The sequence below is a fragment of the Crocodylus porosus genome, unplaced genomic scaffold, assembly GCF_001723895.1.
Source record: "Crocodylus porosus isolate Cpor-Errol unplaced genomic scaffold, CroPor_comp1, whole genome shotgun sequence".
Classification (NCBI taxonomy): domain Eukaryota; kingdom Metazoa; phylum Chordata; order Crocodylia; family Crocodylidae; genus Crocodylus; species Crocodylus porosus.
In genome coordinates, this window is record NW_017728907.1 from 43,569,146 (window position 1) to 43,596,482 (window position 27,337).

Consider the following 27,337-nt stretch of genomic DNA (forward strand, 5'->3'; position numbering starts at 1 on the left):
TGGTTTTGAGGTGCATAAACCCAGAGCCTGAGCCAAAGTGGGCATTCAGACCCTGTGCACTACAGGGAGAGGAGCTTCAGGAGGCTCCCTGCCCTGCTGCCCTCCCCCTGGGAGCCTCACACTGGCTGTGCTGCCATGGTGAGGTGCACCCATGCACCTGCCTGCCCAGCAACAGTGGGGCAGAGTTGTGTCCCCACTGCTGCTGGGAGGTTAGGGGGTGCATGGCCAATGTGGAGCTCTCAGGGGAAAGGCAGCAGGGCAGGGAGCCCTAAGCCTCCAGCAGGCAACCTGCATTCCTCTGCTTGCATCTGCCTTGCTCTGCTCTAGCTGTGCTGCTGGCAGAGGGATGGTTGTGGGGGGAAGGGAGTGAGAGGCAGGCATGTGTCCTACCTTTCCATTTTGAAAGGGTGGTCACCCTACCTAAGAAGGGTCAAGGCCCAAGGGATCCAGTGTTAGTCCGGAGCAGAGAAAGAGAGAGGGAGAGAGATGGAGAGACTTTGGGTATCAGTATCAGAGCCCCAAGCCAAGCAAGCCAAGTTCAGCCCTCAAAGTAACAAAGAAAACACTAGGAAGAGCACCTAAAGTTCACTGGCCTTTAAAGGGCAGCCTTCCCTCTTCATTAACAGCGTTAAGGTCTGGCTGGCGAGACATCAGGGGAAGACCCTGAGAGGCAGGAGCGAAGGCTGGACAGGACAAAGGTGGCCATCAAGGGGGTGCAGTGGCAATCTGTGTGTCCAGTCACAGGCAATTAAAACTTTTTGTGCCATGTGATCCACATTCTACCACTTGTATCGAAGAGGCCGTTCTCCCGTGGATTTGTGCGCGGGTTCTGAAATGTTACACTGCTTCTCTTCCTGACGGAAGTGGAAGCTTTGGGGAGGAGGTTGTTCACTTCCCTGCAGGGAAAAATAAGGTGGACAAAATATATCTACCACAGTATAAGCCCCACCAAGGCTGTAAAGCTAAGAATATAGGTTGAGATTAGTGAAGCTGAGATTCAGATGCACAAATCACATTATGCATGGGTTTTTTCAGCTCTTGTCAGGGCAGAGCTGATGTTGACAGGTGTGCATGCAGTGGGGGGAGAGGTCTTGATTTTACTATGGTAGATTATTTTCCGTTGTGAGGTTGACAGGGGCTGCTAGCTTTATATTTCATTCAATTTTTTTGTTTTAGAAACAATGTCCAAACACTTTTGACAATGGCATTTGGCACTCATCATAGGCACTCTTGTTAATGCTGACCAAGAATCAAATATGTTGCAGTAGGCCCAAATAATTGGAGGTCCACTGTGCTAGGCACTGTACATATGCACGTGGGCAAGAAGATAAGGTCTTTGGGGCAGAAGGGTATGAACTAAGGAGTAATACAGAAGGCAGGCCCTAAATTTTAAATCTCACTTGAGGAAAAAGGCTGTATCACGTAGCCTGATGCCCCCAACACTCTGTTCAAGACTAATGTAGCCGGAGGATTCAATGCCTATATTGCTGGTCCTATTTGCTGCAGCAGCTGTGTTCCTCAGAGGTTTCCCTTTAAAATATTCAACCTGTTTTACTCACTATTTCTAATATGATTGCACAAGAAGGTAGGGATTAAATGACATTTCTTGCCTGTTGAATACAATTTTCTTCCTTTTACTTATAAGACTCTGTTCATTATTCATTCTTGGAGGGTGTGAGCTAAAGGTTATCACAAGTTGCCACAAGGGAGACTCTCCAGATAGCTAAGAATATGCAGCATTGTAGTCACAGAACTCAGTGCCTGCTCAGATATTATTCAGAAAGTTGATGACTTATGTCTCAGCTGACTAGGGAGCTCCTTAAATCAAGGCACTGAGACTCAATAAAAGCACTGATCAAGGCAGTGGGACTCAATTTAATTATGAGATTTATTGATCATGTCTTTATTCTGTAAGTGCTCACATAACACTGGCTAGCCTGTATTGGGCTTCATGGGAAAACTGATGTGGGCATCCCAGAGCAGATTCTTAACTGGCAAGTCCTGATTCTAATTAGAAATCTAGTGTGCATTTTCCCAAGTTGTTTCTTTGACCAGTTAGTTTTTAGTCCCTCAAAATGCTAATTTCTACTCAGAGATAACTAATAAGCAAACTAGCTCTGCCAAGACCGCAGCATGTAGCATTAGCATTAGCTAAGACACCCACGGAAAGATGCATTTAAATGTAAAATGATTCAACTAAAAATGAAAATGGAGACAGGAGAACATGGAAGCAGGAGCCACTTTAGTTCTTTTCAGAATATTTTACTTAAGCCACAAATACCATTAAACACAGGCTTTATGCCTTTTCCAAGGTCTCAGAGAAAACCTTTCAACTACACCTTTCACTAATATTCTATACTACTAGACTATAAAGGGCTTTTGCTGGTATGATGACAATTACTTCCCAGATTGACAGAGAAAAGTCACTCCCAGCACATAACATGAGCAGTCAGAGGTGCAGCTTCCTAACTGCCTGCCAACACCCTGACGAAAAAGCAACGTTTTTGAGTGGGCAGCAGAACCTACATGATGATTTAAAACAAACAGACAGACTGTTTAAACCTCTTCCACATTTTCCCCAGTCAAGTAGCACCCCTAAGGCAAGGTCACTATGCAAAGCGTTTTGCAAACATCATTTCATTATTTTTGATACGTTGTATCACAGAGCATTTTAAAAGAAGCTGAAGGAAATGATAAAAATGAAGTTTCCCAAAGGAAATTCTAAGAAGTAAAGTATGGTCTCTCACTGATCTGCTATTGTGATAGAACAGCACAGGGATAGTAACATACACATATCCTACATAAATACATGTTCTACCATCATATTACATTGCTCTTACAGTGGGTGAGCTAACTGAATTGAACTTGACCTTCAAAGCCCTTGGAATGCAACAAAATATCTCTGTTTTCTGACATTTATGGGTGGCTTTTCTGCATGGCTGCTTTATTGCCTTGAAAATATGGTGAAAGCTGTGTATACAAACCTACTATAAACACTGACAAATCACACAAAAAGAAGACAGATTTATTCAGTGCAGATTACTCCACAGCTAATCTAATCAAATCTATGATTTACATTTTTTTAAGCAGCTCACAAAACACTGGGAGGATTGTTTTGTGCACACAATACACTTATACTAGAATTTCATTTTAATATGAGAATGCAATTTATCCTGTCTGGCTTTTCATTACACATCCTTTGGATAAAACAAAGGGGCTTGTATATTTCACTAAAAGTGCAACTTTGAATATACCTTTCAAGAAATGAAATCCTATGAACAAGTTATACAGGAATAGTCAATGGCCAATTTAGGTCTAATATTGTGTGCCACCAATACAAGAAAATAAGCAGCATTACATGTAAGAGTAGTTTCACAAGAGTTGGATGATGTCCCCATTACTCAAAAGAAATTTTACCATTTACTTCAACAAGAGCAGCTTGTACATAAGACGTGTATTTGATGGTTTAGGGTGCCTGTACACATGCTGGGAGGCTGCTCTGATGTGCTGTAATTACAGTGCATCAGACAGCTTCTGCATCTCATGTATCAGCATCCCTGAACTTCAACATGGTGGCAGTGGCGCTTTATCTAAAGCTAACTGAACGAGCTTTAGTTAAAGCACCCCCACCACCATTTGGAAGCTGGAGATGCTGATATATGAGATGCTGTGGGAGCTTTAATTGAAGTGGCTCTTGGAACCACTCTAAGCCCCTCACCCCTATGCACATGTAAAAACACCCTTGGAGATCACAATAACATTTGCATTCAAGACACCCCAGTTCTGTCCTTGGCATTGCCACTTGTTTGCTGGGTGACTTGAGGTCAATCACTTCTCCTCTCTATGCCTCAGTTTCTTTATCTGTAGAATGGGGACACCGATACATACCTCCCTCCTCCGTCTGATCTCCTTGGAGATCTCCCGATGAAAAGTGTGATATTAAAAATAGGTTTTATTGCAATCAACAAAGAGCTTCGATAAAACTAGATCCAACAAATATTTTTACCACCTTGAAGAATAGAGCCAGAAAAGACCCTTTTTCTAACTGCCAACTGAACACCTTCAGACCAAGATTTGATAAGCAAGCTGGGGCTTTTCTGTGTCTTCTGGTAACCCTGGTAGTTGTAAAGTTTCTTCATTAGTTTGAAGGTTTTCTGAAGATGCAGGACACAGGTTCTGTCTACGTACTTACATGCCCCCTTGTTGCTTTGGAATCCCTCACAAGCAGTAACATGCCTGCACCTCATTTATTTCAAGGTCCCTATATACTTCTCTTGCCTAAAGGAGTAACACAAAGGGCTTCTGAGGCCTCCACTGTAATGCCTGAGGAGGTAAGCACAGAAAAATGAAACAACTTGCGGAAGAAGATGTTACAAGATGTCTGAGGCACGGCCAGGATACAAACTCAGTTCTCCTGAGCCCACATTTCGGGCTTTAACCACAAGAACAGCATTTGTTAGCAGCGGAAGGAAGAGCTGGCTTCTAAGATAGCTCTACAGTACTAATAAATAAAACAAGTTTTGTCAATAACATCGGTGCCTCTCAAGTCAAGTGCCATGGAGCAAATGCTATTTCTGACTGGAGATCTATATTATTTTCTCTGCTTATTTTTCTCTTATTTTTTGTCTTCATTTGTAGCTGATCAATGCCATCTGTCTGCATCTCCAGCTTCATTACAGTGCTGCTGAAACAGCACTTCCTGATAAGATGATGAATTTAAGCAGGGGAGAGCATTCCTTAACCTTTTGCAAGTATGGGCAAGCACCATTTACCATTCCCAGTTTTGTTGTGAGAATATAAAGTTGTGGAACTAGTTTGTACCTTCATTACAAAGTTATAAGAGTATTTTATGATCAGCTCCAACCACCACAAATCGTAAAAATTATCCTCCAGGGCTCCAAAAATAGTCTTGCAAGATTTCCTTAGTGACTCTGGAAGTCTTTTAGCCATAAATCTCAGCAAATAATGCTGTTTATTTAATTTAAGACTGCTATACTGAGAGAGATTAATGAGACAAGTTGTCCACCAGTCAAGGGAGGAACACAAGATCTATCCTATCTTATTTCATCTCCAGGTTTAATCAATGTAAACGTTATGTAATGTGACATTCACACATTACTGGAGAAGTTAAAAGGAACAAATTGCATATCGCTAATCAGCTGATCATTTTTCATTTGCTTTCAAACTCCAAAATTAATGCTGCCCTTCCTTTTTCATTAGATCTTTTTTACTTTGTTTCATTAAATAAGAAATGGAATATGCTAGCAATCAGAACATCTTTTTGCAATTTCTTTGCTTTTGCACAAGTAACCAACCCCAACAGAGCTAGAAAATAGGCTTAAACAGCTAGGCTCTGGGCTTGTTAGGCTTCTGATTAGTTTTTTGACTAGAGGGTGCAACTTCAGACTTTCATGTTCAAAGAGATTCAGCTCCAATATTTTCAATATTGCATTTCTGATTCTTCAAGTAGCTCTACATTGCCACAAACATTACCAATAGTGTTAGAGCTGATTTTGCACTGTTACTTACTGTGATACCCAAAGTGTGTGGGGGGGCGGGGGGGAGGGCAGTAGCTACTCTGGCACCTGATTCTCCTTGTGGGCCACCCTGCTTGTTGGTCCTTGCCTGGTCCACCTCACCTCCAGTCTCTCATCTGCCATGACTTGATGTTGCTCTCTTGGCTGTTGGCGGAAGTGGTCCTTGGGGCTGGGCATAATCTCACAGGTCCTCCTGGTCTGCTTTGTCAGGCTAGCCCCACCTTGGGGCCTTTGCTTTCTTTCTGGTATTTCCCTTTCAGGGGGGAGGTGAGCTCACTTAGGATTGAAGCGCTTCTTGGGGTCTTGGCTGTCCCAGCCTTGGCCCCTTTTTACTGTCTGACTATACCCTCCACCTTGGCCTACTGTTCAAGGCCTCAGCATTCAGATATTGGCCTTGCCTTGATGGCAACTCCCCTTTCCTATGGGGTCCACTAGACCTTACTAGTCTCTGCTCCTCTGGCTTGCAACTAACTTCTGGTGCCTATTGCAGGGAAGCACACTCAGGCACATCCTGCTCAGGGGCTCCTCCACCCCTACAGCCACTATCTGGTCCTCTTGTCTGAAGTCCAAAATGAAATCAACAAAAGAAGCATAAGCCAACTGCTTCATAATAGAGGGTCTCTTTCCCTCAGGGTAAAGTGTTGCTTGCAGACCCCACCTTTCATTGGAGACCTCTCAAACTTGGCTCCCTTGGGCAATTTGTCAGGGCCTGTGTCTGCCTCCAGGAGCTTCCCTCTCACAGGATCCTCTTCCTGTTGCAGGCAGGGCCTGCCCCAGCCTGCACAGAGATCGGGCTTATATTATATCCCCCAGCCCAGCCTTCTTCCAGTCACTTGATTGGACCTTCTGCCCCTCACCTACGGCCAGGTATAGTTAATTTAGCTGTGTGGCCTTTTAATCCCTTGTTCAGTTCACCTGGCCCCTGTGCTGGTTTCCTTGCCTGAACCCTGGTTTCCTACCTACCTATTCACGCCTTCCTAGTAACAGGAGCAGGAGTTCCCTGTTACACTTACTTTATGGAGTACTATGAGATAAATTATTTAAACCTCTGCCAACACTGTTTACTCAATCCAACCCTTCCTGAATTATACAGAACTTCTCATTTTTCACTATTGCTTTTAAAAAAGTCTGGTTTTCATTCAACCCAGAGGGGAGTACTTTTGCCCTCCATTTTCTTCTCTAGTTATACCCTACCTTGTTTAATTTATTCATCTCCTTGCCAAAATTCTTTTTTCAATTACCATTCCTAATATCTTCATTTCCTCATTCTCTTAAACTCTTCTCCATGTATTTACCCTTCACTCTATCTATCTTACCCACCGTGTTTTAAGTCCCTTTCTAAACATCTATCTTCTCAACCCAATCCTACTTTTTGACTTAGAATCATAGAAACATAGAGAAAAAGTGCCATAAAGTTACCACAGAAAGTCACCTAGTCCAACCCCATGCTCAAGGGAGGATCATCTCATCCAAGTGTTTCTCTAGCCTGCTCTTCAGAATACCTCCGTTTCAGTGCTAGCCACCTTCATATAGTTAGAAAGATTTTTCTATTATCCAAGCTAAGTTTCCCTTATTGTAATTTATGACCATCACTTTTTGTCCCTTTCTTCATGAATACAGAGAATACTCTATCATCATCCTCTTCATAACAATGCTTTATGTCAGTGGTGCCAAAAATAAGGCTGCAGAGCTACATCATCTGGCCCCTAATGCTGGCCCCCCACCACACATACAGGATCCAGTGCCTGTGGCACCTGCTCCAGCTGGTCCAGGACTACGAATCACATGGTGGCTGCTCTTACCAGTCCAGGACAATATTATACTACTGACTCGTATTCAACTTGTGGTCCAGTATAATACAGAGGTCCTTTTCTACAGTACTGCAGCCTACATAGTCATTCCCCAATCTGCATTTGCATACTTGCTTGTATCATCCTAAATGCTGTACTTTGCATCCCTGCTTATTTAATCTTATTCATTTCAGACCATTTCTCCTAATCCTATTCTCCAAAGCCCCACTCAGCAATCTGCAAAATTAGTAAGTAGACACTCAATTCTATCCTCAAAATCCAGACATCTAGGAGGAACATTCACCAGGTGGTCTGCCATCCAGTATGACACAAGCCACAGAACTTCACCTATTGAGTTTATTTCCATATTGAGACTATAACTTCTGGTTTTGCTAGAGCATAACTTTCAGAAATATGTTTCTAAATAAATTCAAGAATTCGGAGTGACAAAAAATGGCAGCCTTTGTGCCTGGTCTGAATTTGTCTGGCATTGCAGGATTGATTCTTGTTATGCTTTGGTCTCTTAATACAAAAGAATTCTACGTCTCCCCAGGTACTTTAAATACATTGATCAAGTGACCTCACAATATTATCTTGGATAAATTAGAAGGACCAAATTTCTATCAGTCTCACTACATGGCAGACTTTCCAGACTTCAGAATCATTCTTGTAGCTCTTTTCTGAAACCTCCAGTCTTCTAGCATACTTTCTGAAGCCTAGAACTAAATATAGGAACATTAAAGTGTACATAGAAGTTACACCACCTTCTTGCTCCTACTTATACATCTAGATTTCGAGTTGGCTGTCTAGCCACTGCTTCACATTATGAGTTCTTGTTCACTTCCTATCTAGCCAGCTGAATTTCCAAGTAAAAAACCAACTATGTACTGAATGCTGTTTGCTTTGCCTTTATGATTGACCATATTTACACCACTGCTTTTTGTTTCTCAGGCAATAAATTGAGATCATTTGCTTTTTCTGTTAGTCCAACTGCTGAGAAAGAACTAGTGTACATTCAAACCAAGCAAGTCACATTTCCATTTTCAAGTCACATCCCAGGCAAAATGCCTCTCAAAGTATATCTGTTCATATGAATGGAGGCTGAATCCCCTACTGTTTAAATATCTGCTCACAGCAAGAGAGGGGTTTATGCATTCCCTTATATGAAAAGCAGAACATGTATTATGGATGCATGGAATGCTTGCTTCAAGTAAGAACCTCAGTGTCTGGGGTCTTGTATTGCCATCTTATCCTCATCAGTTTCTTCAGACAGCCCATGTGAAAGTGGTTCAGCTTCATAGCATGGCATCTGTACACTGTCCAGGTTTCACCTGCATACATCAGGATTGGTAACACAGTGGCTTTGTAGACTGCCAGTTTTGCTTGTTGATTGATGCCTCTGCACTCCCACACATTTGCATATAGTCTGCCAAAGGCCATGCATGCTTTAGCAATTCTGGCACTGGTTTCATCATTGATGTGAACTCCACATGACAGTGTGCTGCTGAGATAAGTGAATTTGCCCACTGCCTGGAGGGTTTGGCTAGTCATAGATTTCATAGACATTAGAGCTGGAAAGGACCTCGGAAGAGCATCGAGTCCAGCCCCAAACTGGTCACTGGGATGGTAGGCTCTACGTAAGGTTTTCCTGGTGCATGTTGGGGCATCACTTTTGTCTTAGGGTTGATTGTGAGACCAAAGTTGTCACAAACTGAAGAGAAATGGTCTATACTTCATTGCATATCGGACTCAGATTTGGCATTCAGGGAACAGTCACTTCCTGTAATTTCATTTGTGCCTGTAGTATCCTCAGCTGAAGAGTTTGCCATCAGTCAATCCCAGTGTCAATGCCTGTGTCACAGTCACAAGAGGCATCTGTAAACATGGTAGAGAACATCATACTGAAGAGGGCTGGGGGCCAATGCACAGGCTTGCTTGACTCCACTGGTGACTGAGAATAGTTCAGATGACTCACTGTCATCCACAATGCAAGCAAGCATGCCATCATGGAATTGCCAAACCATTATGATGAATTTCTCTAGCAACTGAATTTTGCCATGATCTTCAAAAAGTCCTCCTGACTGACTGTATCAAATGCTTTTGTCAGGTCAATGAATGTCACGTACTGGTTGGAGTTCCGTTCCTGGCATTTTTCCTGAAGCTGACGAGCTACAAACACCATATCTATGGTCCCATGTCCTTTCCTGAAATCACACTGACTCTCAGGCAAGAGCCTTTATTCAATGTATTGTGCAAGGTGATTCAGCACAATTCTGGTGAGGATTTTACTGGACATTGATAGCAAGCAGATGCTCTCATGGTTGTTGCAGGATTGTCTATTGCCTTTCTGCTTGTACAGGTGGACGATGGATGCATCCTTGTATACCTGGGGTATAGTACCTTGAGTCCACGCTGACTGGAAGAGTTCAGTCAGTTTCAAAGCCATGTGTGAGCCTCCAGCCTTGTAGACCTCTGCTGGTATATAGTACCTGCTCTGGATTCTTTACCACCTGACAGCAGGTTAATTGCTTTCACAGTCTCAGTCAGCATTGAAAGATCATCAGGAGATATCTTAATGTCTACCTGGGGAAGTCAATCAATTGCCTCCTCACTAATAGAAGATTGTTGATTGAAGATGTTGAAGTGCTCTGCCCATCTCTGCAATATCTTTTCTTCATTGATGATCAGTATGGTGCCATCAGCACTCAGTATTGGAGATGTTCCTGATGACCCTGGCCTGTAGACCGCCCTCAGAACATCATAAAAATTTTTCATATTGTTCTTGCCTGTGTAGGACTGAATCTCATCTGCCTTTTTGCTCAGCTATAAGTTTTGGATCTCTCTGAGTTTGCATTGAACAATCCTCTTGATGTTATTGACAGCTGCCTTCTTAGATGTTGAAGTGCTATCTTCAAAACAGAGCTTATGGAGCCGATGTTTCTTGATGAATAGGGTAACCAATAAGCAGATAAAGTCCTTGTGGCCCAATTTGCATTGCAACAAAAACAGGATGTTTGCATCCTCATCATGACACTTGTGGTATTTACAACAAACACGATTTCAGTGGAGTTTACAGTGCAGCTCTTCTGCTTCCCAATCACAGCTGAGGAGTGTCTGTTCATCTACACCAATGACATTCTCCATGCATTCTGGTGCAATTTGTCCCATACTCCTTAACCAAGAACACTGATTCTGAGCAACATATGGGTCAGTGAATCTAGACAATCTAACTGAACAATGACCAGAGAGGAAAAAGAACTGGTCAAACCTGTTGCACAGCCACAATAAGATTATTCCCTCATCACTGCAAAAAAGTAACAACCTTAGCCAGCTGCAGCAAAATTATTATTAAGCCAGATCAGGCTAGTTGCTACAGTGATATAGTTACTAAATGAGTTTTCCCCCACACTGTGTGGTCGAATCAATAGGGACAATTAACCAGAATAGAACCTCAGTTCAAAGTTGTAGCAGAGAAAAAGAAATGGCGTGATAATAGTCTACCTACATTGCAAAAGACAAACCAATTACATCAAAATACAAAGTAATCCCTTTTTTTTTTTTTTTTAACAGTTCTTCAAAATATGCCAAATTGAAGCCATGTGAGGCTTGCACTCTCCTACTATTAAAGCTATAAGCCATAGAATGGTTCTTTATTCAAGTATTTCACCTTCATTTACAGTTCACAGATCAACTCTTTCGTGAAATGAAGGATGCCACGGTCAAAGTTGATGCTTAAAATTATACTGTTGCCTGGTCATGAATAAAATAAGAGAAATTCATTGCTTAATCTCCGTCCCCATACTGGTACCTTCTAACTCAACTGGAAACAGACTAAAAATTAATTACTATCCCATCAAAGGAGTTTTTAATGTCCATTCAAGAATTAATTTGATCATACAGTTCTATCCAGAATGATATTATAAACAGACAAATCCATGCTACAGTTCATTGTCATTTAACTTTTTAAAATCTTTTTAAAAATATACAACAGTTAAATTGTCTAGTGATTAAATTAATTTCCAGGAATTATAAATCTTTTCCTCCTAGAGACAACTGCCAGCAAAACTTGACTGAATGAATCATTAGCAGTCAAAAGCTTTTTAAAAACAGGACCACTTCTCTAACCAGAGGTGAACCTGGAACTTCCAGTCATTAAGCTTAACTTTAATTAGGAATCCATTAATTGTCTAATACTTCAAAGATCTAAGACCATTTCAAAGAATAAGTAGCAAACTATTAAGTGTGAGGTAATGTGTACATCTAGACTAAATTGTGGTTTTGAACTCCAGAACCAAACAGGTGAGAATAATTAAAAGAAGAAATGCACGATGGCACTTAAAGAATAAGTTAGCTTTCAGTGGAAGTGGTTTCAAAGGGAATCAGAAGTCATCCTATTTGTATCGCTAACTATAGGCAAGTTATTTAACCTCTAACAATCCCTGGCTTTAAATACATATGAGAAAGAAAGATGGATAGGAACGCTTCTGTGTAGCTGTGCAATTTCTTTTCTTCATTACTTCACACGCTATTTATCGCTACCAAGATCATTGACCTAGACAGAAATATACCTGGGCACTGAGTTTCTAGGTACAAAGATTTAGTTGCAAGTTCTTCCTGGAAGTTGTTGTACAAGGATACCATTGACTCCATAGTGGGTAGGGAGTAATCAAGACTAAAGTCTTGCTGGCATAAAGGCTACTGCATTTTCTAGTATGGTGTATATCATATTATACAATATCTGGATAATAAGTCACAATTTATTAAGTAGTAAGGGCTGAACTATTATAGATAAAACCACTTTGCTGTTTACTGAGAGGCTATCAAATAAAGGCCATTTGTCCCATGAGCTAGAAGAAAAGCTTTTTAAAAATGTTCTTTCTTTATTTATTACAAACTCCTGGACTAGGGAACAACGTCTCAGGTTGGACTAATAAATTTTAGGGTCAAAAGGACCTATTCTGACCATTTCATTTGGCTTTCCTGTACGTGGGTGATCATAGAACTCCACCAAGTGGAACTCCTGCAGCAAATTGGCACAGATCATACTGGCTATAATAATCAGCTGGTCCAGCTCAGTCCCTAGAATCACAAAACCCATTAATCTCATGACTGGCATTTATAATATTCTGAATCAAGAAAAAGGTCAAAGTACAGGGGAGTACCAAAAAATGGAGGTTTCAGATGTGTTTTCACCCTAAGTCTAGCATACCATAAATAACTTAGGACATATCAGGAACTGTTTATTTAGTTCTGGTTTCATGAAGGCTTGACTAGGTACATTTTATTAGGGGACAGATTATGGTCATCTTGTTTAAATAAAAATTAATTATTTAATGTGTGGTCCCACTAACTTCAAATGGAACTCATTTGTTGTAGGATAGTAGTTTTCAACCTTTTTTATTTGTGCCCCCACAAAAAATTTTGAATGGATGTACAGACCTCGTTGGAAATTTTGAATGGAGGTGCAGAGCCCTTGGAATTGTAAGTGTGGGTATTCACATACTTGTGATTGATCGTAGTCATCTTTTACAGATCCCTTAGACACAGTTTGCAGACCCCCAGGGCTCCATGGACCACAAGTTGAAAACCACTGGTGTAGGGCATTAAGTCAGAAAGAAGAAGGGCCTCACAGTCTAACTGGATTTTTCGTCACAGTCCTCATTGGGAGATATCACTTTCATATCTCCCCCTTAACTACCTGAAAACACACTGTGGTCTAGACTGGCATTTAGTAAGGTTTGTAGTTCTTTCTTGTAAAAGCTCCAAGTACAAACTCTACAAAAATAACACTTTTGCTATCTCTGTGGGAAATCTGGTCAAGTGAAATTGATTTTCTTCTTTATTAGCAAGGCTATTAAGTGTGAGGCACTGTAGTGATGAATGAGGAGCAAGCCACATAAAGGAACAAAAGAATTTTCAAAACACCCTTTCTTCACTTCGTACATGCTTGTTTGGGTCCAAACATCCGTGTGTGCAGTACATGAATCTATACATAAACCCCACAGGCAGCATGCAAAAGTACTGGTAAATCAAATAACATACATGCAGATCATTGCATATGCATTAACTGGCTGCCTGTAGAAGTTTGATCCCACAACTGTTAAACAACAACAAAAATGCATGTAAATTATGAAAATTATGAAAAAATAAAATGAAGCTTGCTTCAGTCAGACATATGTCTGTTGGCCCAAGTGTAACAGGAAGAAAACTATTAAACTCTAACTCACTACTGCTTTTTCAATATAAACACATCACAAAAGACAGGGGCTTGCAATAAAGAGCACAGAGATTTATTATCCACCCATTGCACCTTCTATTTCTTTGAACTCGTGCTCTATCTTCCTTCTACTCTATTGTTCAACGCCCTTTCCTTATTTGATCAACCAGGGCTACCCATATACATTTATAAATATAGATTATTGCCACCAAAGTCATGGCCCTTGCGTTTTCAAAGAGGCAGAAAAGAAAAGACAAGACAAAAATAAAAAGGCTTCAAATAAGATCTGCACATAGTTACTATATAGAAACGGGCCCTTATTTTGATCTTTTGGCCTTTTGTAGCATTGGTTTCTGACTGGTCTTTTAGGCAGTTTGATAAATATATGATGAGTTCAGTATTTTGATCTTGCAGCTTGGGAAATGGCTTGGTGCATGGTGACAAAGTGAACAAAGGTGAGGAAAAAAACCAAGGAATTTCAAATACCTGGCCTTGGTCCTAAGAGACAGAAATGTGAATTCTTACAAGCAGAATTAATAGGATACTACTTTTTTAATATCTTAAAAAAAGAGCGCTAAGAGAGAATAGAAACTTGTTCACAGACAGTGACAAAGTGGAATGTTTAAACAGGGACGTCTCCCAGGACAAAATCAGTATCTCCCACATGTAGAATTGTAATAATAACGTTACTAATGGAAGTAAGAAGCCATCTTGATTTTCAAATGGATCACAAATATGAGAAATGAGAGTAAGAGGCAAGAAATTCACCCATAGTGCTCCCCCTCTCTCCTTTACAAGCCTCCCTAAGTGGTCATAATCAGAGGACAAATGGATGAGATCCACTCACCCTGACCTGGCTGAAGACTTCATGGATTGGAGTCACTGGACATGGCTCTGGCATGGAGCTGTGCTCTTGAATATTCCTCCAGATGTACTAACCGATAAATTACTTCTTCCTCCCTGCTTTGCTTGTGCACCAAACTGGACAGTGGTCTTGTGCCTTCCTGGATTTCCATACTTAAAAAAACCCAACTTCAATAGAAAAGCAGGCAGATGAAGAAAAAATACTTCAAAATGCCTGCAAAGGTGAATGAAAATTTAACGGAATAGAAACCTCTATTTGTCTAGGTTTCCCTTGCCATTGGATTACGGTTTCCTTCTCATGAAGTATTGTGTGGTTGCTCATGTGCAACAGCACCCCTACATTAAAAAGAAGACAAACACAGATGTAATTCCTTTAATAACAAGTCCTATGGTGATGTGAGAGTGGCGATGGAGGCAGGTATTAGCAAATAGTGGAAGCTGCTAGTAATGGTTCTATGTGGAGATGATGATTGTATGGTGGCCATTTTGTATTTGGAATGAAGACAATCATACACTTTAGCAGTGGCAAAAATGACTAAGTGGGTCTATTTAGGATCTACTTCTCTCATTCCATATGGGGAGGGGGCTAGAAAGATGCCCTAAGCGTAGTCTGTCTCATTTCACCTGACTGGAAAGCTGCATCCAGTGGGATCACTGTCTCTGTGGTCAAATCAAGTAATGAAGTTTGCATCTTGGAACATCTGTACCCTGATGGACAAGACTTATAGTGACTGACCACAGAGAAGGACAGCACTTATGGTCAGAAAACTGGCACAATTTAGTATGACATTGCTGCACCTAGTGAGACTAGATGTGAAGGAAAGGGGAAACTCACAAGGGATGGTGGTGGCTACACCTTTTTTTTTGGAAAGGAAGAGCCAAAAAAAAGATGGAAACATATATGGTATGCATTGCCTTTGATATCAAAAGCAAGGCTATTAATCAGATGCAGAAGTGTCAGGTTAGCATCAACAAGAGTCTCATGACCCTTCGTCTCCAACTGACCAGCAGACAACATGAAACAGTTTTCAGTGTCTATTCACCAAACCTTGATGCAGATGATGAAACAAAAGGATTCTGTTCTAAATTCAAACAAGTCCCATCTTCTGTCCCTAAAGAACTTAAAATAATTACTTCTGGTGATGTGATGCTAGAGTGGGCAGAGCCATGGAATAGGACCCTTAGAAAGGAAGGGGTGGGAAAGTGAACTCAAGTGGAATTATTCTCCTGACCAAGTGTTTGGAACAGAATCTCATCACCACAAACTCCTTATTCCACCAAAGACATCATGGATACATCGCTGTTATGACACTGGCATCTGACAAAGTCTCTATATGCCAGACACCATTGCAACATTCATAAAAGCAGAGCTATGACCAGCGCAGATGACTACTGGATGGATCTGATCTGATAATTATCATCATTTGATAATGGTCCATTATGTCCATTTGCATCACTCAAAAACAACACAAAGGAAACAACCATCTGATACCACTGATCAATGGTAGAGCCTCAAGAAAAGCTTGAGGTATGTTAAAAGTCCCTAAGCTTCAGGAAACATCAAGACTAGTTCGATGAGAATGATGCAGAAAAATTCTGTCTCATTGACAGAAAAAGGAGAGCTTTCAAAGCTTGGCATAACTCCATCAACTCCAAACAAAAGCAAGACGGTTATTGCTACATTAAAGCTAAGACCCAGAGGAGGATTTGTAAGTGAAATAAAAAGTGGTGGGAGAACAAAGCAAAAGAGATTCAAAAGTTTGCTGATAGCCATGATATACAGTTTCCTTAGTGTAACCAAAGGTATTTATGGGCCAAGCATACAAGGAGCCATCCTTCTGAGGCCCAAGGATTAAATAACACTTTAAAGACTGCAACATCAACACATGGCTAAAGGCACTGAAGAGCTTCTAAACCAAGGTTCTAACACTGAAGACAACTCCACTGTAGTCATTTAACAACACCCCATTAAGGACCTGAAGATCCACCAATTTATCAAGAGACTGTGAAAGCCATTAAGCAGATGAAAAACAGCAAAGCATGTAGTCCTAATGGAATACCACTTGAAATTTATAAGCAAAGTTAAAAGATGCTCTCACCAACTACATGTTTTCATTCTAAAAATGTGGAAACAAACAGATTCTCAGTGACCTGAGATGTGCTTAAAATCATTGGCATATACAAGGAAGGCAATAATTGCTGCAAGCTATTCTGATATTGCAGTCCTGCCCATACCTTGAAAGATCCTTACCTGTATTCTCTTCAACATTTACCTTCCTCACTGAGGAGATTATACCAAGTCCCAGTGTGGTTTCAGACCACTCAGAGGGTACAAAAGATATGACTTCTGTTGCTAAACAGCTGCAGAACAAGTGCTGCTAGCAACACCGAGATCTTCACATGGCCTTCACTGACTTGACTAAATGCTTTGATTCAATCAACAGCAAGCCCCTATGAAAGATTTTGATGTGGTTTGGATGCTAGCTAGAATTTATCATCATCAGACTTCTTCATGATGACATGACAGCAACCATCTTAAGCAATGGCTCAAGAAATGGATCCCTGAATTATTACAACTGGAGTTAAGCAAGGAGATGTGATTGCACCAACACTTTTCCATTTATATTGCAGCTGTTCATCATGTCATTGTTGACAGGCCTCCATTTGGAGTCAGCATCTAGTATTACATATATGGGAATCACTTTAACATCAACTGGTTACATTCCAAATCCAAGACAACCAATACCTTCATTACTGATCTTCAGTATGGTAACAGCAGGTGGGCACTGAAGACGCACTCTAAGTGAAACTTCAGAGAAAGTCAAACAACACCAGAAGAGCAACCCTGAGGAAAAGTCACAAAGTACCCCAGAGAAAAGGAGAACCCAATGTCAAAAGGAGCTGCAGAAGAAAGGTAAGGAGTTGGGGATACTCATGGGGTGAGAAGGAAGCTGCAGTAAGCTTGATGCACTGAGGGGGCATTGCCAAGGCAGGGCCAATGAGAGAGGCCCCAAAGAGCAAGCAGGTGACCCGGAAGGGGAAAATGAGGCACCTGGAGAAAGAAAAATGATATCCCTCACTGCCAGAAGTCAAGGGAAAAGAGATGAGACAAAGACCTGAAAGTAGACTTCAGATCCATGTCAGAAACCTCCCTAATCCAGCAAAGTGGTGGAAGATTGTTCAAAAAGAAGGTAGGGGGAGTGAGTGGCTTATGTGAAAGTGTATACTGGTGTTAGAGGAAGGCCTAGAGGCCATGGTAAATTTGAGTATTTGGACAAAGACTATGCCCAAGAAGCCCTGAGAGCTTGATGGGAATTGGGGGAAGACTCTTGGACATAAAGGAAAGTCTGTGGAGGGAAAGAGTACCAGGAACCCCTTGGGAAGTAAAGGAGCTAGGGTACCTGATCATCTGGTATAGCCAGGCCAGAGGGAGGAAGAAAGTCACAATTGCAGAGGAAGAAGAGGTTCAGTGTACCCAGGTGGAAGAGGACTTCCCAAACACCAGAAATAAGGTCCACAGCAATGACAAGGAGGAGCCAAATGGGTGTGAGGGGATCTGCAATCCTATAACCCACGCCAGGAGGTGGTAGGGATGATGAGAGGCACTGAGATGTGCCTACTCCTTTAAGGGAGCAACCAGCCTGAGAGGCTGCTTGCAGGTGGCAAAGGGGAGCTAATGAGGGACTCACCTGCCTGGAAGAGGGCTCTGGCTTGACTATATAGACGTTTATACATGTGCTCCAGGAGTTGTGGGGCATACACAGTTTCCTTGCGATGGAAAGTTACACGCTCCCATGGAATGACTCCTAATTTGCTCCAGTGTGAAAGATGAGACTTCAGTTCAAAAGTACCTTACATTTTCACAAAATAACTAAACATTTAGCCCTTCTCCCTCCTGCAAAGAAACGCCACTGAATCACAGGCTGAAAGGCATAGAAGTCATAAGGCCTTTGATAAATCCCTGAAACCCGTAAGACTGTATCACCTCCCAAATCCATCATCAGAGCTGCAAAATGACAGGAGAGGTATTTGCTAAAGACATATATGGAGTATTAGATTTGATAAGTATCAACATGGTGTTGTTACTCTGCTGCATCAGACCAGAATTGTAGAGGACATTGTACACTGTTTTCACAAAAAACCTCTAAAAAAAGAAATCTTGAACTTGGGAACATCTATCACGTGTCTACAAAGTCTCTACTCCCCATCAATACGCTTAAATGCACTCTCCAGGGAACAACTGATTACAAATAACTAGTGCATCGACATGGTTTGAGAATGGAAGCTGATCCAGTTGAAACAAGTGAGAAACTAGCATGCTAGGATGTTGAATGTTTAATTAATGAAAAAAACAGAATACGTTCACTAGAGACTACTCTTTTGTATTCCTAGACTTTGGCTAGCTGGTTTAAGCAGTGTTCCTATTGCTAAACTAAATTTAAAGAGGGAAAAAAAAAATCAGGCATGCGAGAGCCTGATGTTCAATTAAATAGTTTACTGTAAGTTTTTAATAACAGTTTCTTGAAACAGAAGGTTTTAACATTCAGAGAAACGCAAACTCCTGATTGGCTCGGCATGTTCCAGAAATGGTGTCTGAGTACACCTTAACCCAGCAGATTGAGAAATCTGTCTTAAAGGATTACAACCTCCAGGCATGGATTTCTGATTTGTACAGCTGCTCGAGGGCATCGTTGAATGAAAGCATTTTGTGTGAGTACAGCATCTCTTGTGCATCTCAAGTGCCTTGCTCATATGAATACAGCAAGCCTGTCTTCATATATGACATATCAAGGACCCAAAAATTTTAGGAAATAAATTATTCTTCACTATACCTCTGATGCAAACATTCCTCTAGTACTGCAGGGTCTTGTTTGATAAAGTAACTTGACTGATAACAACTGTGCAGCTCCTCTGAAGAGTCAACACACCGTATCACAGATGGTGAGATATCTTGCTGTATTTTTCCCACCAAAACACACCAGAGCAAGCATTCAACCCACATACTAGCCAAAAATTTCCAATAAAATTCACTGAAGGGGATTTTTGAAAGAAAATGTTATACTTGCATGCTGCTGTCAGTTTTAGATTATCCAAACACACCCTCCCTTCCCGGCTGCATGTGGGAAGGCAGTCAACATTCAGTGTGTTGAATATTTCTGCCCTAGTGAGTCTAAGTGCATATGTAAGCTAATGTCAGATTTTTGACAGTGATGATAAAATGGAAATGCAGGGGTGGGGGGAAGCAGGTGAAAATTATATTGAACTACAAGTGACTTAACTGTAATGCCTGGAAGACCATGGAATTGGACGTCCATTCTAGTAATCACACTGTAATATCTTTACAATACACTATACTAGCCTGGTAATGCAGTGTCATTATGTTCTGCCATTCACTGTCTAACTAGAATAACTGAACTCAATTACATTTATAGTGGATTTGTGGAGTGAGGCATCCAACTCTACAAATAAAGTAACCATATTCCACTGTACTGAATTATTAGATAAATTGGAAAAAATAAAGTACAGCATTTCTATCATCCCAGCTACTCAGCTGTAGCTGTCCCTTAAAGTAGTAAAGAGACTATATTAAATATATCTCGCAGAAAATGGGCAAGTACTGAACAGGCAGTCAGTTCACAGCCTACACCTTGGATGGGGTATTTTAAAGCCCAGTTTAGAGACAGAAGTCACCAGGAGCTGGGTGGTTACTGCAGACTGAAAAGAAAGATTCACCAGACACAGACACATTTGTATACTTTAAGGATATATTCTCTTCATCCACATGGCTGGAATATTCAGTCATATCTTTAGCTCCCAGCCTTAGTCCACCGCTCCCTTCTCAGAACACACTCATTCTCAGTCCTTCTAAGCCTGCACAAAACACACAACTACTAAAATCATTTTCCTCACCTATCAATTTAACACACCTGCCTCCCATTTGAAGATCTCCATTGCCTCCCTCATCATTTAAATTCAAGGTCCTATGCAACCCCATCCCCGGCTACATTTCAGACCTCAGCCCTCTTCAAAATGTTTTCCAAAGTTCCAGTGTCAGTCCCTCGCACTTTTGGAAAATGGTTGCAATCACAAGTCTGTCTGCTTTCCCCACAGTTGCTTCAGAGCCTTTTTTAAAGGTTAACTGAGGGGTGAGCAAAATATGGCCTATGGGCTAGATTCAGCCCACTTGGATCCAGCCTGCAGACAGGCACCCAACAATTAATTGTATCCGGCCCTGCCAATGGCTGCCCTTCCTGCACTCTGCATGGGGCTGAGTCCTGCCTGTTCCCGCCAAGAGCAGTGCCTGCTGCACTCTCATCCCCTCCTAGTGGAGGGCGCCAGCCCCAGCTTCTTGGCAGGGCTGCCACTGCGGCTGCCCAGGGAACTGCTGGGCTCCCCCAGCCTCCAGTGACAACTTCTCCTGTCCCTGCTGCAGTGCTCCTGGCAGCAGGTAGGGAAGGGAAGCTACAGTATTGAGGGGAGTGGTTTGGGCTCTGCCTTTGGTCCTGCTTGTCCATTACTGGGGGTGGGTGAGTGTGTGGGAAAAGGTGGGGCATGAAGGAGCTCAGCTCCTCACAAAGCATACTCTCAAAGCCCCACCAGGCAGACATGGGGCAGGCAGGTGGGCAGGAGCCGCAGCAGCAGCCAGTGTGGACCTGGTGCAGCCCTGCCAGGCAGGCATGTGGGATGGAAGCAGCAGGAGCCAGCACAGACCTGGCTGCAGCCCCAGCAGTGTTGCACCAGAGATAAAGAGTGCCAGTGGTGCCAGGCTTGGCTCCCTGTGCTCCTTTCCCCTCTTCAAGGGCCTCTCTTGCTGTCTGTGGGCAGCAGCTGCTTTCCTACTCTATGCAGCATACTGGGAATCAGGCAGGCAGCACTGATTCTCCCCCCCCCACATGCACACACCCAATCCTCCCCACCACCATACCTATGCAAACACCCCACACACCAACCACACTCCCCACCATACCCACACACAACACCTGTACCCCTGACATTCCACACACATCCACACATCCACCACCACTCTAATCCCCACCATACCTGCACCCCCCACCCACATATCCCACCCACACATACCCAGACATACATCCCACACCCCACACCATACTCCACCATACTCACACACACCCCACAATCCCAATTATATATATACCCCCAAGCACATCCACACATACTCACACCTCCCCCCACACACATCCAAGTCCCACATACCCCACACCTCAACCACATCCACCCATCACCCCACACACATACCACACTGATACACCCCACCTGCACCAGACACACACACACACACACTAACCACATATTCCCCCAACCACACACCCCTACCCCTCCATACACAATAAATAAGCAACACTCCCTTCCCCAAGGAGTACTTTTTGGACAAGGGGAGAAACTTCCAGTAGCAAAGATTGGGGGTTAGAGAGTGGGACTTTGGGTCACAAGATGGTGACTAGGGGGCAGGGCACCTGTCAAGGGGAGGTGGGCCTTGTGGCCCTCAATGCCTCCGCAAAACTCATTAAGTGCCCCTTCAGCTGAAATAATTGTCCACTCCTGAGTTAACTTGTAAATATGGAAAACCCTCTCTGATCTAGCCAACAAAGTCAATATTCCTTCCTCAGTCAAAAGCTCCTTCTTCTTGTGGTCTTCATGGAAAAAACATGTTTCAAACACAACAGTTCTCTATTTTATTAACAAAAAGGATTGCTTCACCCATAGGAAGTGTCCTATTAGTCAGTAACCAGTAGTTTTACTGCTAGCAACCCTGTTCTTCCTCCTCTTCATTCGGTCATGTCTAAACTGGAAAAGTGACTATGGACCTGATTCCCACTTACAGTAAAACTGCTGTATCCACCCTAGCAGTATAAATGGGTCTTAAAGGAGAATGTAAGTAAGGGAAATATTGTTCATGAATACTGTTATTAAATGCCTGACCTCACAGGGCTTTTATAAATGACCCATCCATCCTTGAAAAGTAGTTGGGTACTCTGGTGATGGGAGCCCTAAGAAATTCCAACTGGAATCAGGTATTCTTTACTGCAAGATCAGACTGTGCAGAATAGGAACATATGTGATATATGGGGCCACACTATGTTCTTGAATAAGGACTGCCCATTACATGCCCTGAATGAGGCAAGGGCTCAGCAAAAAATCATGTTTAATGTGGAAAGCTGCTAGTGAAGTCTGTGACAACTGTTGTACCACGGATGATTAAGATATGAATATCTTTAGCGACTTAGAAAATAACATGTCCTGCTTAATCTGTGGCATAACCATATAACAAAGTCACCAGATATAACACAAGGCATTTCAAAAGGACATCTAATAAACTGGCATAAGTATTCAGAATGCTTTGTTTACAGCCGTGTTCATATGATGTCAGTATTACACCTTGAATAAAAGCTTCAAACTTTTAAGGCTTGTCATACCCTTGGGAGATGATTGATTATCTACCCACTGACTCAAAATCACACACACCTGTGTGGTTTTCTCAAAAGAACCAAGGTCATCAAGGGGACACCATCTTGTATTCATCTTTTCCCAACCAATTTAGCTCCAAGTTTGCTGCTTTTTGTTGGATGGCAATCCTCCCTCCCCGCTCCTCCCGCAACATTACTCCTGATATGTTAGATACAGTTTCAGCTGCAACTCTTGAGATTTTTCTGCTTGATGCTAAAGTTGACTTACAGACTGCAAAGTTTGCTAGTCACTCCTGATCAAGTTGGAGGGATCCTTTTCTATTTTCCTTTTGGCCAGTTTCTTGAATGCCATGGCATCCTGATTGGCAGTGTTCTTAGTTTCCACATCTGTAGAGTAGCCAATTGCCTTCAGTTAGCACATCACCTTCTCAGAGATTGTTGCTCTGTAGATCTCCCCTTTTAAACATGTCTGGACAGCTTGCTTTAATTCTGGGTCTTAGATTTTTGTTGTCATCAGTATTAGTCTTATGTCCCCTATTTCATTCAGCAGTAGGACTGTCCTTTCCCTTCTGTTTCACAGCTTGGTCCAAACTGTGTATGGTCACAGAGGCACACTTCACTACCCTTGCTCAATTTCCCATTATTTAGATACTTCCTTCCCAGCAACATATGGTTTATCAGGCAGTTTTTACAGCAACCTGGCTGCTGCTTCAAATGATTCTATCATTATCCAAATGCTGTCATACTGTATTCCTATGAGACCAAATAGAAGACATGCTTGGTACAAGGACTGCACGTATCTTAGGTCACAACAAACTTTTGGTAAAGACACTGTCTCAAGATCAAGAATTCCAACTAGGAAACCTCAAAGTGTCTCTCTCGTCTCCTGCGCCCTCTTGGTTGCTCTCAGTAAAGCACAGTTGACTACGTTTCCTGCTACTAGGACTAAAATATTGTTGACTTTTGGCAAGCTCAGATCGCATTTCTGTTCCAAGCAACTCATGAGGTGCAGTTCTGTACAAACCACTGTGACTAGCTTCCTCCCTGTGCCCTGTTCAAATCTCACTTTTATTTTGATGGACCAAACTATTAAAGCTTCACCTGGCTTCTTGAGGGCGTATGCCAATCTGTCCTATAACTTCAAAGTACTTATTTGACAGTAATTCTGATTTATGGATAGGGAATAAACAATTTTTCAAAGGGGTTTGGATTTCAATTTCTTCCATGGATTCCTGAATGTGTACATCAGGCAATTTTCATTTTTCATAACAGTTTCTGAACAGTCTCTCCTTTACTTGTTTCAGTTTATTCCTCTGCTGCTGTAGCACAGAGGTGTAAAATCTAATTTTTCTAAACTCCAGAATCATAGACAATCCCTAATATCTGAACTTTTAAGCTCTTTACTTTTAGGCAGCTTACTGTAGCTTTGATTTAAGCCAAACAATCATCAAATTTCCTATGCGTTTTTAAATAGGAAAAAAGTGGTGGTGGGGATGTTCTTTTCTTTTTTGTCAGTTAATAGCAATCCCACATGCTGTTGTATTAAATAGGTAGGTTAATTAGCTATCCCTTAACATGCCTGTTCATGATTCCTCATGCCAATCACAGCACTGTGTGCCCGATTCATCAACTCCCCACACACAAATGTACAAGCTCCCCCAAATATTGGACTCATATGCAGAAGAGGAGAAGAGAAGGACAAAAACATTCCCCTATAATGAAATGGTAGCTGGCTTCCAGGTCCTTGCCACCCCTTGCAATACTAGCTCTCTCTCATCACGCTACTGCCTCTGAGCATGGTCTTGTCTCTGCTCTAACTGAATCTAGTCCAAAGGCAGGCTCACCTTACCAACTGACTTCAGCTCTTCGGGTGCTAGGTAAAGGGGCCTTCATAGGAGTTGATTCAGTTATATTACTTAGATTTGACACAGACTCAGTGCTTAAAAGCAGGGGAGTATTGCTCATAATGAGTATGCAGAAGATGTATTCAGCTTTCCTACATTTCTAGATGGGGGCTAAAGCTTGTTTTCTGATTTTATGTAGAACCGTCAGACCTGTTGTAGAACTACCTGGCTCACGTTACTACTGACAATGTCTAGGGCCCTGCTGCACATTCAAATAATAGCTGGATAGAAATCAGCTATAGAGTTACACATTTTCAAGCACTAACTTTATAGCTGGTTGGCTTTTTTTTATAGTTGGATTGTCATTTTTATTGTGTGATAATTTCTTTGCACATGTTGCTGCTCTCAATTTATTGCATGATTAACAAGTTAATTGCGTAATATATATAACTTGCAGCAGGGGCCCTGGAAGAGTAACATGCTGAGCAGCTGCATTGTTGAGCTCATAAAGAAGAAGAGTTACCGTTTGACCAGCCACTTTAAGTTTGTCATGTCTGATTCTTGACTTCTGAGTATTTCTCTTTGCAGCATCTTTGTGTATATATTATCAATTTGAAACAACAACAAAGCAACTCCCTGCTGTAACAAAAAAGAACAAATCATACCCACAACAAATGTTTAGACCCATTCTTACCCTATTGATTCCAACTCCAAAGGGACTTTGGATACTGTATTATCATTTACATGATAACTCAGAGCAAAAATTCTTCAGTGAAATGTAATGCTGATCACCCTGGGACTTGACCCTGCCAGGCTCTGTTTCTCCTGCATTTTTCATTTTGCCATCAAATTGAGTATTTGCTTTTAAAGTGCACCAAAGTGTACATATGGTTCCACGATAAAATTCTCAAGAGGTGGCCCTACCAGTTTTAGGAATAACAGCAGAAAGAACATGAATAGAGCTGTGTGAAAAGGAGTCACAGCAAGACTCTGCTAACTGAAGTCTCTTTTGCATTCAACATTTGAATTTTGTACATTATTTATTGCCACCATCAAAAGTTTAATCCTTAAGGCATCATTCTGCATGCAGTTGCCTTATACTTTTTGTAAGCACATAGCACCCTGGGTAGCTTAAGTCCAATACAGTCACATAAATTTTTAACTTCTTCATCTCCAAATATGACGTACATTTCATCTGGGGAATTGCTTTGGTTCCAGAACTTTAGTGAGGAGGCCATATTTCTTGTATTCAGCTTTTATTTTTTTCAGGAGCAGGGATCCTTCATTTGACGAGCACACAATAGGTGATAGCAATTTTATAAATTACAAACAAAACTAAGCCAAAGCAAATATTTATCTGATAGCAACATATTTCTGACTTAGACATAAGGTTGCATTTCTGAATTCTCTATTCTCTAGCAGATCACCCATACTTCCTAACACACAATTTTTTTTTTATATATAGATTACCCAAAGTGTCCAACTGTAAGGTGCATCAAGATAATTTACTTACTTCAAGTGCATCATGCATGATGAATTAGGTTGGTTGTGACAAATCCCTAAGAGTAGGGTCTCAGAGTATGCAAGCACTAATTCTATTATTCATTCCTCATTTTCACAAAGCCCTGAGCAGCATGTGGCTATCAGCCTTTTTTCAAGCATATTTCTACATAAAAGCTCAGTATCAACATGTGCAAAAAATGTATTAATTTCTTCTTTAAAAATAAAAAGGACAAAGAATCAGGTTCATAGATCCAGTAATCTTTCTCCATTATCTTTAGAAGTAGAGCTGAGCGTAGAGAGAAGAAGGGAAGGCCTTTTTGCAATACATTTGCTAAATCCAAAATGTGATATAATTTAAAATATGTTCACTTTTAAACAGATGCTTATGACTAAGAGTTTGTCACACAAGTGTTGAGAAAAGAGCTTTCAATCATACACATCAGATACATTTACCTGACCCGCCCTTAGCTGCCAGTATATGGGAGTGAGGGTTTTGGGGAAGAGGGAGATATTACAGGTATCAATGCTAGTGACTTGGAACTATGTAAACAACTAAATAAACAGCATGAGAAGCAGCAAGACAAAAAGAAGGGTTCCTAAACAAAAAGAAAGACACTAAATTTTGTTCAGATCCAGGATTTGAAGAAAGACATCTCTGCATTATAGCCAGATAGTAAGAGAGGAGTCCAAACTTTCAGAATGACCCCTAGGCCTCACCGCTGCCCTTGCCCCATAGCACTATGCAGCCTCCTTGGTCAACCTCCCTATTATTCAAGGAGCAGCGGAAAACCAGAAAAAGCAGGAACATCAGACAGAAAGAAGGGAAGCCCCAAACCACCATACGGGCTAGGGACAGGCATTACACATAAATCAGTTCAAGTGATCAGAAACTGGTTTAAACCTGTAACAGAACAGATGTTTAGTGCATGTAAACAAGTTTGAAAAAGGCTGAAACGGGTTTGAGACAAGCCTGGTTGAATGTACGATCAGACTTAACAGATTTGGCTCAAACTGGTTTATGGGCCCTTGCTGGTTTAGTAGAACATCCTGGCATGCTCTCCGGGCTGGACGGGGCTCTCTGCACAACAGCAGGGCTGGCCCCTCCCCTCTGCTCTCTGGCTGGAGCTCTGACACAGACTGCTAGCACAGCAGAGTCTGC

General features: G+C 41.7%; 1 protein-coding gene and 1 long non-coding RNA gene across 2 annotated transcripts in view; one reads left to right on the forward strand and one right to left on the reverse strand.

The window, feature by feature from the left end:
* ST6GALNAC3 (ST6 N-acetylgalactosaminide alpha-2,6-sialyltransferase 3) overlaps positions 1-27,337 on the reverse strand; it is a 346,629-nt gene that overhangs the window by 202,225 nt on the left and 117,067 nt on the right. The gene's annotated exons all lie outside the window — the stretch shown is intronic.
* Positions 1,254-27,337, forward strand: LOC109307371. Its single transcript, XR_002100250.1, has 3 exons — positions 1,254-1,264; positions 18,009-18,133; positions 27,328-27,337. It is a non-coding gene; the product is annotated as an uncharacterized LOC109307371 (long non-coding RNA).